The 12,776-nt window shown below is 37.3% G+C and overlaps 1 protein-coding gene and 1 non-coding gene across 2 annotated transcripts in view; one reads left to right on the forward strand and one right to left on the reverse strand.

Moving 5' to 3' along the window:
* LOC117567061 (serine/threonine-protein kinase NLK2) overlaps positions 1-12,776 on the reverse strand; it is an 89,532-nt gene that overhangs the window by 21,606 nt on the left and 55,150 nt on the right.
* Positions 10,491-10,563, forward strand: Trnaa-agc (transfer RNA alanine (anticodon AGC)). Its single transcript has one exon. It is a non-coding gene; the product is annotated as a tRNA-Ala (tRNA).

Below are 12,776 nucleotides of genomic sequence, written 5' to 3' on the forward strand. Positions count from 1 at the left end.
CACGGCCAGACATTACCGACAGACATTTCAGCACTCGGTAAGGCAGATTTTCCATAGCAATCAAAGTAAACATTATACGATTGTCTAGAGTAACAGTAGAAATACTAGAAAATAAAAGAGATTTCATCCAAAACAACATTAACCAACAAAATTATAGCATTGCTGACTTTTTCAGCACATGGTTAAGGCAGGTTTTCCGCAACAGTCTATGTAAACATTATACGACTATTTAGACCAACAGTAGGAACATTAGGATATATCAGTAGAGACTAATAAAATAAACAACAACATCATTATGATATATCAAAAGAGACCTTCTATAACTCATCCTACAAAATATTGACTACAAAATGTTTTAGCACTGCTGACCTTTTCATCACCAGGTAAGCTAGGTTTTCCTTAGAAGTCAATGTAGTAGGATATAAAAGAGACTTCGATCAATAAAATATAAACCAACAAAATTTTCAGAGTAACAGTAGACACTTGTTTTGATATAAAATTAAACTTACTATACTTCATCCAAGAAATTATTAAACATCAAAATTGTATAGCATTGCTGAACTTTTCACCACCCGGTAAGTTAGGTTTTCTGCAAGTGTCTACGTAAGCTGTCAGCAGAGAACTTCGATTTTACCTTATGTTTAACAAGTAAGAAAGGCTTTGCCAAAACTGTCTATGCAAGGCATGAATATCATTATAAGACATAAGCTTTTGAAGATCTATATAGACACATAGCTTTTTTTTAAGTTTCATTCAACAAAATAATAAACAACATTGTAGTATTGCTGAGCTTTTCAGCAACTGGTAAGCTAGGTTTTCTATAGTTGTCTATGTTAATTTGCAAAGCGTTGTGAAGCATTACTTTTTTCCAAAAGCAAGGAAGGTTCTCTCTACAACAATCTAAGCATACAATGTTTCCACACATTACCTTTTCCACAGTCGGTAAGCAAGGTATTCCACAACTGTGAGTTTATATCATTATTACCAAAATTTTCACCTTTTTAGCACAAGTTTAGGCAGAAAATTTATAGAAGTTGCTGCATTCTATTGAATGTGAAATCAACTACCTTACTTTAAAACAGTTTAAACTTAAACTTTTCTATTACCTAGATGCCGTTTGCACATAACAACAAGTCATAGGCAGCATGTGGAAAATGTGCCTGATTATTGAATATTTATGGCAGATACTATTTATGTAATTTCAGCTATGCAAATGATTTATTGCTGCCACAGGAAATGACAGCAATGAGAAGCAACAACGCTGCTTTTGCTTTAATCATCAACATTAAGAATCATAACAAGCATAAAGTTGACCATTTAATGAGGCAGCTGCGTTGAAGCAAAGCTGACAACAACGACAACAACAACAACAATGGCGATAAAGACGTTGCTGCTGATGTTGCTGTGTAAAGTTTGCGCCTCAATATTTCACTTTAATTTCTCCCTCCGTCACATGCCTCACACAGAAAAGTAGGCAAAGTAAAATGTAGAATGAAAAATGACAACAGCGCCAAATTGCAAAGGCATTACATGTAATATTTAAGCACGGAATGAGGGGCAGAAGGTAGCTTGAGGGGGTTTTTTGGAGACTCTGCGATGTGGAAAATGTGGCCAAAGAATGAAACGTCGCTTGCTTGTTACTCATTGCGGCCTTTTGTGAGGCGCAAATTTGGTCGGCGCCGATTTTTAATTGTTTAAGAGAAATTGACATAAATTTATGCATCATTTGGCAGCCGCACAATCGCCGGAGCACAAAATGACCAATGGCCAATGGCCAGCTTTGTGGAGTGGCGAATGAAGTAGAACTTTTCTTTTGTGCTAGCCAAAAAACGAAAAAAGAAGAAGAAAACCATGTTTGAGCCATAATAAATGAGGGCGTTCTCGACCTAATTGCATAGCTACCCAGCTCTCTCTCTCACTCTTCTTCTTCTGCTTGTCAGTCGACGCACAAAAGTAGGCAATGCAAATATTTATATTCATTTGCTACACTGAGAGAAAACGTTTTTTTTTTTTTTTTTGCGTTTGTTTGTTGTCTACAGAAATTTGTGGAGCAGGGGCTTTGAATTCCTATTTCGAGCACTTGAAAATCTCGTTGCTATGCCGAAAAATTCTTGGAATAAGTTTAATTGAATTTATTTTTGAGCAGATTTTTGCTTGAGTGTACTTAGCCCATAAATCACTTTGTTCTCTCGCTCTCTCAGTCTATCTAGATTGTTGTCTGTTGTTGTTTTTTGTATTGTTTATAATCCAAGTAGCTTACCTAAAAAGAAACGAAATGAAAACAAAAAGGGGTTAGTCAAACAGTTGGCAACAGTTTCAGCAGCAAAAAAGGTCGCAACAAGGTGAACTCTAAACTCCTGTTTTGGCATAAACAAATTTCAAGCTCGCGACGCGACGCCAAAGCAAATTAAAATTTTTATGGAAAATATGTGAAAATGTGTTTACGGTAAGAAGTGGGAAAACAAAAATAAAAAAACAAGGGACAGACGTTTAAACTGATTGATTATGACACACACTCAACTCGGCTGTGACGCAATTGCAGCTCACCAAAAAAATTTGTTGTTTGTGCTCGCTTATGTAATGGAAAATTACCAAACTGAGGCACAGGACACAGAGAGTTTTGTCAGCCAAAGGCAATATTGCAAAAACACTGAGAGGAAAAGCTTAAAAAAGCAGAAAGCAAATCACAAAACCAAAAGAGAGAGATGAATGGGAAGAAAATCTCTGGTCATGCATTTGACACATGGAAAACTTTGCTCTGCTCGTCGAGATATAAATGATGATGGCCTTGAAAGCGAGCTCCACTTGAGTGCTTGCTGTGTGTTTCATGTGGGTGGCAGAGACGCTGTCGTTTTGTGGCAAAACTAATTTTTCGTTTGTGGGCGCCCAACGTGCGGCGCAACGCTGTAATGGCGCCCAACGTGAGACGAGGCTGATGTCCAAAAATAGCCACGCCCACAAGCAGAGTTTCCTCGCTCGTTTTAAGAGCGTCATCAGCATTTCGCAAGGATTTCTATTCCCAACTGGACTCTCGTCTCGTCTCGACTCCTCCATCACATTCCCTACTCATTTTGCATGCCCCAGCGATTTCTTGCTGTGTTTGGCATGCTTAATTTAGCCTGGCCATCAGCAGCTCAACAAAAAAAAAGAAAAAAACGAACAAAAACAAAAAAAGGGATACCACAGGAGTTAGCCACAATTGAGCGAGCTGCAGGCGAGTTACTTTTAAATTAATTATGCGTTAATTATGTAATTATTGCCCACAGTGAGCTAATGCTAAAGCTCAGCTCTCGTTATGCTGATTTTTGGCACAAAGCTTCTCTACTCATTCTCTGCTTAGCTTTTTGTTTCAACATGTTTTGTTACACCTCTGCCCCACTTCTAAGTACCAAAATTAGATCAAAACTCTTCGCTTAACTCTTCCTCTCCTCTTCATTTTCCGCATTTTTCGCTTATCTCCGGCTTACAATTGAACGAACGAATAAGAGAGAGAGAGTGAGAGAGAGAGGAAAGCGCCTTTTGTCAATGCCAGTCACATAACGGCAACTTCTTTTGTCATTTTTGGGCAATTTATATATTTTATACACCTGGCTAAGCTTTTCACCAATTCTCGTTCACTCTCCCCATCTCTCTCTCTCTTACTCAGTTGCTGTGTCTCTTTCTATTCAAGGTGCGCGCTCTCATTAAAAATGCGTCAACAAAATTCCTGTGGCGTCTGCGAATAATTTGTTAAAATTCAAGTCAGTTGAAAAGCGCGTGGAAACTGACAACAATCTGATGAAATAAACTCGAGTTTTGAGTTCAAAGGAAGTGAGGGGAGGTTACGAGGGAAAGAGAGGCAGATATAGGGAAGCTATGAGAGAGAGAAAGAGAGAGAGAGAGAGTGGTGCAGAGCCAGAGAGAGGACGCGGTTATAAATGTAAAAGGCAGCACATTTCTCATATGCCAGTGACAATCACAAAAGCCAAAATGGGCAGCCCGTAGGGGAGTGTTATATGATTGTGTGTGTTTGTGGTGTGTGTGTGTTAGTCGAGGGGTACTGTGTATATTTCAAGGCTGCTCTGCGTGCAGTCAGACAAAGCGAAACGCGCGCCATTTCTTAGCGCCCTCTAAAGACAAAACAAGTAAGAAAGCTACACTTGAGTGTAAAATACCCGCACCAAATTTGAATAGAAGTACCAAATATACCATAGACTAGAAAATATACTAAATTGTCAGCAATACAAAAGTATTTTTTTATATGCTATAATGATATACTAATATATTCAAAATATACCAGATTGACTGAAATACCAGCAAGAAAATGTGTTCGAATGTAAGATACCTATTTTTAATAAAACCATATTCTAAAAGAATACCAAATTAATATACCAAAAAAATACTAAAATACGCCATATGCTATATTTGGTATATTTATATAATGCAACATTCAAAATATACCATAGATTACAAAATAGATTGTAGCCATAGTGTTATATTAAAAATATACCGTAAAGTACAAAATATACCAAATTGTCAGCATTTCACGCAGGCACAAAGTTATAATATGTTATAATACAAGCAAGTGTACCCGACTGTGAAATACCTGCACCCATTTTGAATGAAAGAAAAATATACCAAAATAATATATCGCAAAAATACTGAAATATACCACAGGCTGTATTTGGTATATTCATATAGTGCTATATTCAAAATACCGAATAATACTATAATATACCACATAGTACAAAATATACCATAGGTTACAAAATATACCAAATTGTCAACGTTTCCTATAGCACAAAGTTATAATACCCTTCTACCCTATGAGTAGCGGGTATGAAAGGAAAACTGTTGTCGACTTTCGAGCAGCAGCCGCAACCTAAGAATATACATATGTACAATATATATGTATATATATAATAAATATATATTTTACTGTAGGAAGCGTGTGCCATAAACATGACAAGCTGTCATTGTTTCATTTCCTTTCTGCAGCAGCGCGCCCCAAACTCTCACAACTTCCAAGTTCCAACTTCCACTTGAAGAATAAGAACCACAAGTTATCAAGTTGCTCATACGCCACGTTGTACTAATAAGTTAATAGCTCAATGCTCGTGCTCAAAGCCAAAGAAATTTATATACATAAATGTATTATTTTTCTCGCTCAGCTCGCTGTCAGCTTAACGCTCTCCACACACACACACACATATTGCTGACAAATTGAAAATAAAATAGGATTTTACGGCAAAGTGTGGCAACGCCTAAATCCGTGCAGCATTTTCTTTTCTCTCTGGTTTTTTTTTTTTTTTTTTTGGGGCACACAAAAGTAGATTTATGGCCTACAGACGTGTGCGTGTGTGTGTGTGTGGGCGTGGTTAACAGATTGGCGTCTTCGATGCAAACTTAAATATATATTTCTTTTAAAGATTTTTTAAGAGCCCAACGGCGATTTGCGTCGAAACGAGGCAACAATGAAGAAGTTTCCGCTTTGCCAAGCGGGAATGGGTTCAATAGGTTTCTATGCAATTTGTGCGCCAAACAATGGGCCAAGGATATTTCAATGAAATAGCAGCTGCACCACTGTCATCTATTTAGTTATGACGTCCAATAACTAAACTTGCAACAAAGCTGAGAGAAGCTGAGGCTGATAAGCCACGTAAGGCTGAACGGCTTGAAAGGACTTCTCCTTCCTTTAGATGTCCTCAATATTTCATACGGATGTCGTTGTCATCGTCCTCGTCGTCGTTGTTGTTGTTGTCTCGCCTGTCTTATTCATGACAACGCCGCGTGTGACGCGCAAAGCAAGCACATGTATTCACATTTATTTATTCATGCTGTTTATCGATCACTTGGCAACGTGCCTCAAATCCTCAATCCCAAACTGCGTAGCAGATTTTCAACTTTAAACTTGCAAACGTGAGAAACTAAAGTTGTCTTTGTTGTGATTTGTTCAATAATTTATTAGCTTAATTCGGGGTCAAAGTCTGTTCGCATTCAAATTTAGCGGCTCATTTACTGCGATTTTAATATTCATTAAATTAGTTATTATAATAACCAATTCACATGTCAATCCACACACATATCATTGCCCATAAAAATGACACATTAAAAAATCCGATTTTTAATATCAGATTTTTCTCGAGCGAACGAAAAACTGTTTGTTTATTATGCACACCAAATGTCAACTGGCAATTTGTCAATGTCCAGTTTAGTTGCGTTTGGCGTCATAGTTTTTATATTAGCACTCGCAGGACAACAAGGGGTGGAGAGGGAAGGGAGAAGGATGTCAAACAATTTTACGAGCTGTTTTTCATTTTTCTCTGTTTTTTTTGTTGTATTATGTTTGCAAATTCAACACGCACATGTCATGATGAATACGATGATATCAAATGCCAGTCTCAAATGATAATCACGCGCGATAATGACACTCGCAATTGCCAGTGACTAACACCGACTGCCACATACCCTACACTCTTCAATTTTATTTAAATATGCATAGAACATTTGCTGCCCCAGCTTTAAGCTCTGTTTATTTCACGTTATTATTGTTGGTTCTCTCTTGTTGTCTTTGTTGTCGTCGTCGTTGTTGTTATTGTTGTAAATTTATGGAAATGCCTGTGATTATCATAATGTTTCAGTGCTCTGACTTTCAGTCACTCGACAATAAAATGCAATCAAAATGTAAATCGCTGCAGCTTTTGCCGACTAATGTCATAATCGGATGGCCGAAAAAAAGAAAAGCAACAAACACAGTTCAGTTTGAGTTTGCGGGGGGATTGAGAGGTGTGCAATCGTTGAATGTTGATAAAAGAAACAACAAGTAATTAGTACGATTCAATACTCTGCGAACTGTGGACAATAGTGAAGCGAATGTTATGGGGAATTTGTGAGGTTTGTGTGAATAGTTTTTCCTCAGAAAATGTTTGGCTCTGATTCATAATAGTATTTTTTTTATCTTAGTTGCTTTGCTTGACAATGCAATATGCTGTGAATTTAATAGTATATTAATATACCAAATATATCTCTTGGAATATTTCAGTATTATTATTGGGATTGTGTAAACTTTTACCACAAAAAAGGGCAGTTATTAAACTACTATTCAAAAGTATTTTATTGCATTTTAGTTGTAAATAGTATATTAATATACCAATTATAGCCTTTGAAATATTTCAGTATTATTATTGGGGGTTGTGTAAACTTTTGCCTCAAAAAGGACAGTTATTAAACTATTATTAAATAGTATTTTATTGCATTTCAGTTGCTTTCGCTGTCAATGTGGCATATTTTGAATGTAAACAGTTTATTAATATACCAAGTGTAGCCTTCGGCATATTTTAAGAATAATGCCGGACCGTTCTTCATTTGCTTTGGTTGACCATGAAATATGTTGTGAATGTAAATAGTATATTAATATACCAACTATATTCTTCGAAATATTTCAGTATTTTTATTAGGGTTGTGTAAATACTTTTCCGTGAAAAATGGGTAGATTATTAATAGTATATTTTCTTTGGTTGACAATGTAGTATATTTTGAATGCAAATGGTATATTAATATACCATATACATAGTTTTAAGTATAATACCACACAGTTATGCTCTTTCACAATGGTATTTTTTGGTATATTAAGTTGGTATATTTTAGTCAAAACGCTTTAGCACTGCTTTGACTTTAACTTTCGTACTTGATTAAGTTCATCTGTTTTTTTTTTTAATTTAAAACACCTTAACTTAAAAATTTACTCTTTACTATTATTCTAATAAAGTGCTCTATATATTATATATAAAATAGACTGACTATTTGACTGACTACCAGACTAAACTAGAATTAATACAAGTTCTAAGGGAAACTGCTAATCAATCTCTAAACTAGCCACAGGGCATTGCCGAGTGTAAATCACATTTCCTAACTAGGTTACATGGATTACACTCTGCCGCATATTAATATTTAGTTTCCTTTTCGTAGTTGTGCTCTAGTTAAATGAGCTTAACAGCTTGTAGAAATTATCTGTGTTGTGGTACTTTTCGGTTGGGTAAATAGATCAGAGCGGGCCGATAAAATAGATTTTGAAATGTGTTTTTTGTCGTGTTGTTGGAAATTAGCAAACAGCTGTGAGAATGAGAAATACTTTTAGCTGCGGCAAGTTTACTTTTGTGTAATGTGTGTGCACATATTTAGATTTGTTTAGCTTGTTTTTTAGAGTCAATTATGCAGATTTACGAGTGCTGGCAAACACAGCTGAGATGGAGGAAAAATGTTTTATAATAAGGCAACAACTATTTACATTAAGGCTACGTGACAATGTCGCAGCCACGCCCACTTTCCAACTACACTTCCCAATTTATTTGTGGCAACTTTTCACGCCTGTAAACAATTTCCCGCGCCAAGTCGGAGGAGTCCAAGAAAATGGCAACCTCGGCCCCATAACCTGTAATCAAAACGGAAATGGCAACGCGTTTCCGGCTGTCGCTCCCTTTGCTCCCCCCTCCCCCTCCTCTTCCGTACTTCCACTTCCTCTCTCCTCATCACGCGAAGGTTGGCATTGTTAACCCCTGGTTGACCTTATTTCTTTGTGGCATTGTGACGTATTTAGTGAATTTCTTCTTGCATCGAATTAAGCGCGCCCCAGAGCAACACGCGACATTAATTAGTGTGCCACGCCCACTCCGATTCCTGTCCCGGATATCAACTAAAAAGCTTGCTGATAATGAAAACACTTCAAGCGAAATGCCAAATGCCAAAAAATGCCCCCAAACAAAAAACACAATAACGAGCAAAGACAACGAAACAGTTGTACACGACGGAAAAGTGTCGGGAGCGATAAACGTGCCAAACAATAAATGAAAAACCAATATGCAGCATTTTTCAGTGGGCTAACAATGTGAAAAATGTGCTGGGAAAAAATCTCGTAAAACTCGTATCTGCATTTGGATTTTTTTTGCTTTGTTTTACTTGCAGGTTAAGTCAATTTACACGCCAGTTAATTGACAATAGCCAGCGGGGCAAGGGGGGGTGGATGACGGGACTACTGTGCGTATGCGTAATGCGAGACAAACTGGCCACAAATCTCAAATGTCAGCGCTTGAGTGACATTTGTATTGATTAGTAATGCGATTAATCACGTGAGTTGTTGTGTGTGTGTGCGCGTTGGGCATGTGGCATGTGGCATTATTTAATGACATTACGCATACGCCAAGTATGTAGGCCAAAAGTGTTTTTTTGCCTTCTTTGCTTTTCTACGTAAAATGTGTATAAGGTAAAGCCATAAATTAAATGTGCCATACAAAACTGTTTTGCGGCATCCCACAAAATGCTGGACAAAAGCTGCTAATGAAGCAGTAGGGACTGTTCACTATAATACAGCTGTCTCCCTCCCTCTCTATCTTTCTTTCTCAGTATTGAAGTCGCAGCTGTTGCAGTAATTTTGCGCAATGATTGGCGCCTGATAAAAAAGGCAGAAAAAAAACACAGTTGCATATAAATCAAACAGCTGCTGTGGTTTCAACTAGAAGCCAATTTCAATTTCTTGAACTGCTCTTTAAATTAACTGACCGCCTGCTGTTGTTGTGTTTGATAACCACAAAGAAATTCGTGTTAATAAGACGAGACGAAAGCTGACGTCACAGGATGCTGCTGCTACCCGCAGGATGACGACGTCTGTGACCCAAATCGAAGCCAATTTACACAGGCAGGACATGCGAAGAAGCAGAAGATAAGAAACTAAAACGCATATTGAAAGCAAATGGGCAACAGCTGCTGTTAAGAATTGCATCGGCAGCTGACGTAGACAACGACAAACACGTTCGACACGTTGCTCATCAGCATCCCCATCCCCATCCCTATCATCATCATCAGCAGCAGCATAATTATCTACAACGCGTTGTGACCCAATTTTGCAACTCATATTATAATAAGAGTGAGTGAGGGGAAAGAAGTCAGTCACAACTTTTCTCAAGCTGCTGGTTTCACTCACTCTCTTTCAATCACTCAATTGTGCGCTCTCTCATTCTTTCTGTGTATATTTAATCAACAATAACAGCGCTGCTAATTAGCTGTAATTGAGCACAACAACAACTAGACACACACACACACACACACCCACTCACTCACATACTTGCATATACATTCATATCAAACGTAATTTTGCAAATTACATGGCCAATTAATAAGCAAATTATAAGCAGCTGATGTACAAGAAATTACTCCAATAACAAACTACTGCACAAAGCAACCCAAGAGAACACAGAAGAGAGAGCGAGAGAGAGACCAAGAGAGTGTCAAGTTCAGAAAGCTCCAAACTGCTAATCAGCTGCTATTGAGTGAGTTTATTTATAGCCGCAAAGTGTGAGCAGCATAGCTGCTGCCTATGCTCAACGATCATTTGTAATGCCAACTGCTGCGCTCTCGCTCTCTCTCTCTGTCCCTTGCCTACTAAACTTTCGGCTTGCCCTCCACATAGTTTTTCTGCCTTGGTTTCTTGTGCGCACTTTGCGGTTGGACATTCACAAGGGGATGTAGCTCAGATGGTAGAGCGCTCGCTTAGCATGTGAGAGGTACGGGGATCGATGCCCCGCATCTCCAACTTGGAAATTACTTTTTTTTTTACATTTTTTAAATTATTTGCTCAACTTTAAACAGGCTAATTTAAAATTGACCACATTTCAAACTTTTTTGAAGCCGCAAACGCGCAGTCCGCAGTGCTGTCAAACACTTGAAGCAAGGACAAAAGCCTTAAAATCAAAATGGACGCAGTGCAGCATTAAGCACACAAAAAAGAATGAAAATAGAAGAGGAAGAAATCACGAATGCGTCATAAAAACTTTGCACATCAATGCGCTGTAAAAAAGGAAATGGAGCATCGAGAGGGGAGAAATTGAGTAGACAGAGAGAGAAAGAGAGAGGGAGATAGATAGAAAAGCGCGTCCACTCTCAAAAGCGAGTGCAGTGTGCTCTTCAGAGCCAACAAAGTCCTGACAACAGCAACAACACAAAAAAAAAGTACTATATACATATATATAAAATGAGCTGGCTGAGAAAAGCGCACTTGAAAATGCAGCAAAAAGTGCCAAATGAAGTGGCGAGCAGCAGGAGAGGGGAGTGAGGAAGCTGTTTTGAAGGGTCAGCGCGCGAACAAGGCTTTTATTGCTGCATTCTTGCAACTGTGTGCGTGTGTGTGCGTGCAACCCCCTGTGGCAGTTGCCTCATTTGCTGATGGATTAGTCAAAGTGCAGCAAAGGCCACGAACTGGCAGGAGGCAAAAAAAAAAAAAAAAAGGGCGGCTTCAGGGCCAAGGGACTCTCGGCTCCAGCTTGAGGCTAGCCTCAGGCTAGCAATTTGCTGCACTTCCATTTCCACTTCCATTTCCAGTTGCAGTTGCAGTTTTGCATTTCTCGTTCCCTTTTGCAGCATGCAGCATGCAGCATGAGCAACGTTTTTGCATCATTAAAGTCGCAACACACACAGTTTTGCCTTCGCACGCACAGCACAAAATTTTGATTGATGATTGAATGCAACACACTCAGCAAAAGCAAAAGCAACATCAGCAACAGCAATGTGCAACTGATGAGCAACAGCTGCTTAATGATCGAGGCCTCAGGCCGAAAAGGAAACAATTTCAAGTTTTTATTTCTCGCTTTGCAACCGCAAAACTTATTTCGCAATATTTCTCTTCTGCTCATCTCATATTGATGTTGCTTAACACAACATTTTAATTTCACACTCAACTTCATGTGATTTGATGCGCCCACGCATTCCTCAATCAAAATAATTATAAAAACATAATTCAGCAATTTTTTGAAAAGCATATTTCATAGCACATCTGCAGTTGTCACAGAGGCATTTAAATTTGTTCTGGTCTGTTTATGTGATTCATAAAGCTTAATATGAATAATATATGTGTCTAAATTTTTCAGTTTAGTTGTCTAAATTCTCTTTTAATTTCATTCATAAAAATTTAAATTAAATTAAATGCCCAATAAAATTAGTAAAAAAAACTTTTAGTTTTCTAAATTCTCTGTAAATAAAAAATGCCTTTAAATTTCCCTACTATATTTTTTATTATTTCCCTAATAAATAACATAAATGTTTAATAAAGTTATTGAAATAGCTTTCAGATTTCTAAATTATTTGTAAATTTTACTAACAATATGCTTTTAAATTTCCCTTATATTATTATTATATTATTATTATTGTTTTCTTAAAATATATGTCTAATAACATTTTTAAAATAACTTTCAGTTCTTCAAATTCATAGTTTATTTTCAATTTTCTTAATATATTTTTGTATTATTTTCCTAATAAATAAAATAAATGCCTAATACAATGACACAAATTCAATTTTCTAAAATAAATCTTTTAAATTCCCCTAATAATTTTAGTTTAATAATTTCCCTATTGAAATTTCCTCACTATTTCCCTCATAATACAATCCCAAATTTATGTTATAGGATAACTTGTCGTCGTGCTTCGATTTTTTCTAAATTAATTGAGCAACTAGAGTTCTCTTTTGGGCGCGCTTCTTTTGCATTATTAAAATTTCAAGTTCTCATTTCAAAAGTGACTCAACATTAAATACGCGAATACACAAAAGCGATTAAATGCTTCACATTTTCAGAGGCGGGGCAGCAGAGGAAGGGGAAGAGGAAGCAGAGGAATTGTGATGCAAAGCTATTTTTAATCATACGCCAAGGCTCCCAACAAGAGTTCCCTCGAGCGCTGCTCGCTTAAAGCTTCGTCAGGGTTGTGTTTGTGAGCACACTTTAAGCTGCTGTTTTATGATTTATTTTCTGGGGGTA

This window comes from Drosophila albomicans, chromosome 3, assembly GCF_009650485.2.
Source record: "Drosophila albomicans strain 15112-1751.03 chromosome 3, ASM965048v2, whole genome shotgun sequence".
Lineage (NCBI taxonomy): Eukaryota > Metazoa > Arthropoda > Insecta > Diptera > Drosophilidae > Drosophila > Drosophila albomicans.